At 43.0% G+C, this 7,822-nt stretch overlaps 1 pseudogene; it reads right to left on the reverse strand.

Moving 5' to 3' along the window:
* Positions 1-5,908: 5,908 nt before the first annotated feature.
* LOC138143177 (isocitrate dehydrogenase [NAD] subunit gamma, mitochondrial-like) lies at positions 5,909-7,122 on the reverse strand (annotated as a pseudogene).
* Positions 7,123-7,822: the final 700 nt, after the last annotated feature.

Here is a 7,822-nt window from a genome sequence, read left to right on the forward strand (position 1 = left end):
ACCCCAATTGCTTTGTATTCCTCCCTCAAAAAAGAAAAAAACAAGGGGACCATGAAGAGTCAGAAACAACTGAACAACAACAAAGAGGTATGATGCCTATAATTAAGACAAAAACCTCAAGAAATGAGATATGTTTTGCTGTTTGTTATATCCTTATGTCAAAGCCAAGTGAGATTCTGGTCTAGGTAGGTATTTCATTGACCACATCTGCCCATCTGCCTCCAAATGACCCAAAGCCTCCAAATTGCTCTCCGTGCCTCAAATTTCTTCCCATTCCAATCCACTCCCCCCACAGCTACCAAAGTGATTTGTCTGAAGTGTAAATCTGACCATGTCACTCTCCTACTCATCTCTTTAAAGGAGCCATCAGATGTTATGGAAGGCTTATTGAATTTGGAGTTAGCAGATTGGAATTAAAATCCTGGCTCTTACGCTATACTAATGGTATGACCTTGGGCTAGTCACTTAACCTCCATCAGCCTCAGTTTTTTTCATCTTTTAAATGGGGATAATGATACTTGTAGTTGTGAAGAAAAGTCTTTGGTAAAACTCAAAGCCTGACAAAAATGTGAAGTTTTATTATTAGTGGGCTGGTACTGACAAGTTCTGTGTTTTATTAGCAATTTTCTTTTCACTGGAAGAAAATCATCAAAGCCAAGAAAATTTCCTGCTCTTTACCAGCCCAGTCTGTGACCATTCTTTGGCAGCTTGGTTCACCATGTGACAGAAACTTTATAAAATGAGAGGAGAGAGGGACAAGACAGCTCTTGAAAGCATCAGGAAGGAAAACTGACAAGTGCAAGTTCATCTAGGTTCTGTACTAGAGGAACAATTCCTAAAGTACATTTCCTAAAAGCAAAGGAAAAGCCCTCCTCTGGAATACAAGGGACCATGTTACTTTGCTTGGCTATAATATTCATGGATATGAAATAAGTTTATGGATCAGAACTGGAAGGGACCTTAGAAAAACTCTTAATCATTAGAAAGGATCATAGGCTCCTTCAAGGCATCAGGTGGTGTGGTAGATACAAATCTGGGCCTAGCAACAGGAAGACCCAAGTTCAAATTTGGCCTCAGATACTTACTAGTTATGTGACCCTAGTCAAGTCACTTAATTTCTGCATGCCTTAATTTCCTTCATGTTGTATTGTTCGGTCATATTTGATTCTTTATGACTCCATTTGGGATTTTCTTGGCAAAGATACTGGAGTGGGTTGCCATTTTCCTTCTCCAGATCATTTTACACATGAGGAAACTGAGGCAAAAGGGTTAGGTGAAGTCCAGGGTCACACAGATAGTAAGTATCTGGTGCCAGACATGAACTCAAGTCTTCCTGACTGCAGACCTGGCACTCTATCCGCTGTGGCACCTAGCTGCCCCTAGTTTCCATTTGTAAAATGAGAATAACAGCACCCGCTTGGCACAGCTGTGGTGAGGCTCCGACAAGAGAACATTTGTAAAAAGTGGTTAGCGCCATGTCTGGTACAGTCGCTACTGTTGAAATGCTTACTCCCTTCCCTCCCTTTCCCCAAGATCACAGATTTAGAGCATTAGAACTTTAGTTAAGCTGCCCTTGCCACACATGCAGGAGGCATTGCCTCCTTGGCATCGTCATCCTCTTTGAGAACGAAGGACAAACGAAGCAGCAGGCACCTTCTCCCACTGATGAGTTCCTCCCAGGGCCTCCATTTTGAAGAGGGACCAAAGTAATTATGCTTCCTTCCTCTGCTGGCTCTGCCTCCGACTCCCGAGACTACCAACATGCCTCCTCGAGAGCACTGTCTCCCTTACCTTTTTAGCTCCATTTCATGCTGTCTTCCTCTGTTAGAATGTAAACTCCTTGAGGGCAGGGCTGTCTTTCTTTTCATTTTTATTTGCACGCCCACAGTACCTAGTTGTTGTAGTTCAGTTATGTCTGAATCTTCATGACCCCATTGACCATAGTACACCAATGCTGCTCACAGTATTTTCTTGGCAAAGATGCTGGAGTGGCTTGCCATTTCCTTCTCCAGGGGATTAATCCAACAGAGGATAAGTGACTTGCCTAGGATCACACCACTAGTAAGGATCTAAGCCAAATTTGAACTCAAGAATTCTTGACTCCAGGTCCAGCTCTCAATCCACTGAACTTGCCTCTAAGCACAGTACCTGGAACGCAGAAAACGCTTATTGACTGACTGTTGACTGACATGCTCCCTGTATCTCCAACCCTTCCAACTCTCTCTCTGTCTCTACATCTCCCTTTTCTCTTCTCTCTCTTTTCCTCCCCTCTCTCCTCTTCTCTTCTTTCTGTCTTACAAACAAACATACATACCATGCAGTATTCTAAATTTAGAACTGGAAGAGATGTTAATGCCAATCCTCTCATTTTATAGGAAAGCAAATTGAGCCCCAGAGGGGTAAAGTGACTCCCCACAGTCAAGCAGGCAGAAAAAGGGAAATCTGGCCTTCTAAGCCAGGTCTTCAGACTCCAAATCCAGCATCCTTTCCATTGTACCAGACTGCCTCTCATATGTGAAGCCATAAAAATAAATAGGGAGGAGAAAAATCTGACTTTTCAATAGAAAAGCTCTGGCTAAGCATGGTTTCCATATCCCCATGACAGCAGGATTCTGGACAGAATTAGAAGAATTTCCCATAACCACAAAGAAGGCAATGATAATCAGGTTTGTCTATCAAGTGGCATTTTTTTTTTTCATTTTAAGTTCTTTCCACTTTTGTTGTATTCATCGTAAAAAAAAAAAAGTGAGTCACAAAAAGAAATGGGTTGGAAATTTGAGAGCAAAAAAAAAAAAAGTTTAGCAACATGGGAACAGAAGAAGTGGAAAGGAAGGGAGAAATGCTTATCCATCAGCAACACATTGGGATTTATAATGGAATTTCTCTGCAACAACTGTGCATTTGAAAAATCTTTGTCATCTATTTTTTCTTTTTGATTTCTGCATAAAATGCATTAAAATGATATCTTGAAGCTTCCTTTGGACTTTTCTTGTGTATTTATTTTAATCGAAAAGAGATTGTATCCAGAGTGACAACAGCATCCTTAACTTTGCCTGACTCTGGCTTCTGGTTAGCATTTGGTTCTGCCTCTACCCCCCATCCCAACACGTTCTTAGTTCAGGTGCAATGCTAGCAAATGAGGCACTTATGAGACGTTGACCCAAAGATGTTTACTTTGCTCAAACCCAGCAAGGATATACAATAAGGATATAGTGCCATTTAGTTTTTCTAGATGAGGCTCCACTGTCTCCATCAAAAAGTGCATCTGGTCGGTATGTCACCAGTGTATGGCCACTCATAGTCTTGATGAGGTATGGGCTCTGGGAACCCCCCTTGAATTCTGATTAAATCGTCCTATTTGATGAGGCATTTGCATGAGGCCATAAGCCTTACACTGTGGCTGGGCCCAACCTCTGTTACTAAACTCCCCTCCCTTGAGCCTATCAAAATATCAATCCACCCTAGAAATGGCCTAGCCCACCATTGTCTGTAGTGTCCAGGTAGCCTCCAGCAACTTCCCACCCTTAGTCACTCATTGACCTCATCTGACTTTTCCTGAAGACTCTCCCCAAACTCCTCCCTTAGACCACTCCTAGATTCTCCCACAACTTTCTGCATATAAGTTCCCTAAGCCTTTGTTACTCTGGTGGCTCCTTCCCTAAACAAGTAAGCTTGTTAAGAGTTAGAAGCTTGTCTTTTCATTGCTACTACACTTTAGAAAATGAAATAAAACTTCCCTAGGAAAAGAAGGGAAAGGGAGAGAAGAGACCATGGAGAAGGAGAGGTTTAATATATGAGAGAAGAAATAATGGAATAAAAGCCCTACAAGTGGAAGAAATACAAACAATTGCCCAGGTCCCCTTAGCCTTGGAGAACAGGAGGAATAAACCTTCAGAAATAGGAACATCTCCAAACCCTCAACCAGTCTCAGTCAGAGTTAAGGGCAGGCAAGGCAGTTGTTGTTCAGTTGTGTCTGATTCTCTGTGACCCCATGGACCACAGCACACCAGGCCCTTCTATCCTCAACTATCTCTCCAAGTCTGTCCAAGTTCATGCTCATTGTTTCCACAATACTATCTATCCATCTTATTCTCTGCCCTCTTTTCTCAGATATGCTGATGACAGCATATGATGGCAGAAGGGGAAGAGGAATGAAGAAATCTCTTGATGAGGGTGAAAGAGGAGAGTGTAAAAGCTGGTTTGAAGCTTAACATCAAAAAAACTAAAATCTTGGCGACTGGTCCCATCACTTCCTGGCAAATAGAGGGAGAAGAAAGTCCATATAGTTAAAACTATAGTTTTTGCAGTAGCAATGTATGACTGTGGGATTTGGACTGTAAGGAAAACATATCCTAGAATATCCATATCATATATCCATATCATAGAATCGATGCTTGTGAATTACGGTGCTGGCTGGAGAAGACTTTTAAGAGTCTCTTGGACAGCAAGGAGACCAAATCATCAATACTTAAAGAAACTAATTCAGGTTATTCACTGGAAGGCCAAATAGTGAAGCTAAAGCTTAAATACTTTGACAACATAATAAGAAGACAGGATTCACTGGAAAAGAACTGATATTGGGAAAGATTGAAGGAAAGGTAGACAGACACCACCTAAGATGCAATTACAAAGAGGGATGCCACTTAGGAATAGTTTTCTAATTAACGCCTATATCTTAAAAGCTAGGAAATTCTTCTCTGTGACACATAGTTATTTTGTGATGCATCAGAGGTGATGCAGAGAAGGCTTAAAAACTCTGATGGACACAAGAGGCCCAGTTTTTCAGATATGAAGGGGGTAAGAGAAAGTTTCCAAACTTTTGCCAGCAGTGCACAAATATCTTGTCTCAGTTCAAATGTAAGGTTACTGTTACAATGCACATTTTACCTGAAAGGAAAAGAAAGACCCTATGGCTCTCTTTTGTCCCTCTCCCCTTGTAGGCAGCTTTGTTTATTCAATTGGCTCATTGTCACTTTAGTAAACACATGTGGAAGTATGGATTAATGAATAGATCACAGAATTTGGACTCAGAGGAATATATTCCAATCCAATGTATTCAAATACTTCCTTCTTGGATGATCCTTGGGTGGGTCACTGTGCATTTCTGAGTCTCAGTATCTTCATCCATCAAATGAGGGAGACTGGAGTAGCTAATCTCTAATATGCATATCCCTGAAGGAATAAACAATAGAAAATGTAAGAGTAAGTGGGAAGATCATGGTTTTATCAAACCTGCAGTGGCTGGGCAAGGTGGAAGAGAAGGGGGAGCATAGAATGCCAGTCCAGAAAATAGGGCATTTAGGAGCATAGATTTAAAGCTGGAAGATATCTTAGAGACCATTCAGTCCAACCCCCTCATTTTATAGATGATAAAATGGAGGCCCAGAAAGATGAAGGGACTGTCCAACATAATATAGGTAGTTAGGGAGAGATAGGACTCAAACCCATCCCCTCTTATTCCAAAACAATGATCTTTCCACTGAATCATGCTACAATAGGTAGTAAAGGGCAGGAGAGGCTTCACAGTTAGAAAGATAAGTCCCCGAGTTAGGGATTCAGGATGGGCACAGAAGAGAATATCAGTCATACAGAAGGTGGCACAGAACAAAGAGAGTGTCAAAGGAGAATTCTGAAAGGGGAAGGACAGAAATGATTCTTCAAGTCAGTCTCTAGCTAACCCCATTTATAACCTAAGCCAAAATTCAGAAGATGTAAAGTATGAGAACAAGGCTTACAACTAAGGGATATACTCTTAAGATTGCTACATTTCCCTATTACTTCATCAACTAATTTTTTTTTAAAGGGGACAGAGTTGTTTATTTTATAAGCTAAGAATCAGGGGAAAAGAATGCACACTTGGATCAAGGAGGAGGAGCCGTCTCCCCAGACCATCTGACAAGCAGGTATTAGGGGGGCAATAAATAAGCAGCACAGCCAGAGGGGGTGTGGAGAGGGCGCTTGGCTGGCAGGGCATCAAGGGCTAGACATCCATGGCCCGTCCGTTGATGACTCTGATGTGATGGATGATATCCTGGATGGCTTCTGAGGTGGCGCCTTGGCCCCCAGTGTCTGGAGTGTGCATGTTTTCATTGTCTATGGATGCCAAGACGGCCTTCCGGATTGAGGTGGTATGTGAGTGGAGCTTCAAATGGTCCAGCATCATGCAGCTGGCCAACAGGGTGGCCGTAGGGTTTGCGATGTTCTTATTGGCGATGCTTTTACCTGTGTTCCGAGTTGCTGTCTTAAACACTGTATATACATGTCCATAATTTGCCCCAGCCTCAAGCCCAGGGCCCTCAACTAGGCCAGCACCGACATTACTGACGATATTGCCATAAAGATTGGGCATCACCATGACATCAAGCTGCTGGGGCCGAGATACTAGCTGCATTGTGGTGTTGTCCACAATCATACTCTCAAAAGTGATGTTGGGATAGCTTGCAGCCACCTCCTTACAGCACTGGAGAAAGAGGCCATCTCCTAGTTCCATGATGTTGGCCTTGTGCACGGCGGTCATTTTCTTGCGCCCAGTTTCCTGGGCCAGGCGAAAAGCGTACTCGGTGACCGCAGGGACTTGGCCTTGGTGATGATCTTCAAGCTCTCCACCGCTCCTGAAACACTCCCATGCTCCAAGCTGCTGTACTCGCCCTCTGTGTTCTCCCTGACAATGAGAATGTCTATGTCTTTGTGGCGAGTCACCACACCTGGCAGGCTCTTACAATGGATGACATTGGCATAAAGGTCTAAGCTGGTGCGGAGGATGTTGTTACGGGACTTATAAGATGGTGGCAGATTGTGGTTGGTTTCAGTGTTTCCCTTCAAAGCCACACCATTGCGTCGGATAGCCATGATGGCATTGCAGATGTCTTCCTCATCAGCATTGGAGCTCACCTGCACCTCTTCGAAATCCACAGGCACACAGGCATGTCTGAACACAGACTTGACATGCAGCATGAGCTCAGGCCCAATGCCATCCCCAGGAATCATGGTCATGGTGTGTCAGCCTCCATACTTGGCAGACGGAGGAATTGTTTGCTCCCAAGGGAGGCTAATAGCCCCTAGCTTTAAGATGGCCTTTGCGGTGCTACTGGCAGCCGTCACCACCTTAGTTGCCATGGTTGAAAGTGACAAAATTTTTTTTTAATTAAATTTTTTTTTGCTTTTTGGAGGGCAATTGGGATTAAGTGACTTGCCCAAGGTCACATGGCTAGTTTTTGTGTTAAGTGTCTGAGGCCAGATTTGAACTCAGGTCCTCCTGACTCCAGGGCAGGTGCTCTATTCACTGTGCCACCTAGCATAGAATTTTTTTTAACTTTTTTTTTTGCTTTTTGGAGGGGGGAGGGTAGGGCAGTTGGGGGATAAGTGACATTCCCAAGGTCACATGGCTAGTAAGTGTTAAGTGTCTGAGGCCGAATTTGAACTCAGATCCTCCTGACTCCAGGGCTGGTGTTCTATTCACTGCGCCACCTAGCCGCCCCACGAACTAAAATTTTAAAATAGGTTAAAGAAGAGTTTACTATTAACTGAGCCAAAACAGCTGTAATTTAGGCTGAGATCTCCAGAAAACAGTCTTTCTGGGAGCCCCATGTACCTTGTCTGAAAGTATAGGAAACAAATTTAAAAAGCAGTTATAAAAAGATGTAATCTCTAGAATAGATTTTCTCTGGTCTGAAGCCCTGAATGATAATTTGGGCTATTGTCCTTACAGAAATTGTGACCATGTTTTCTATTTATCTAAGCCTCACTGGCTTGATTTGAGAGGTATCTCCAAAAGAGGCCACCCAAAGAATCTGGTGTTTAGTTGTTATGCACCAAATGTGTT

Source organism: Petaurus breviceps, unplaced genomic scaffold, assembly GCF_028583685.1.
Source record: "Petaurus breviceps papuanus isolate PSGF00001 unplaced genomic scaffold, PetGlider_PUasm1.0 138, whole genome shotgun sequence".
Taxonomy (NCBI): Eukaryota; Metazoa; Chordata; class Mammalia; order Diprotodontia; family Petauridae; genus Petaurus; species Petaurus breviceps.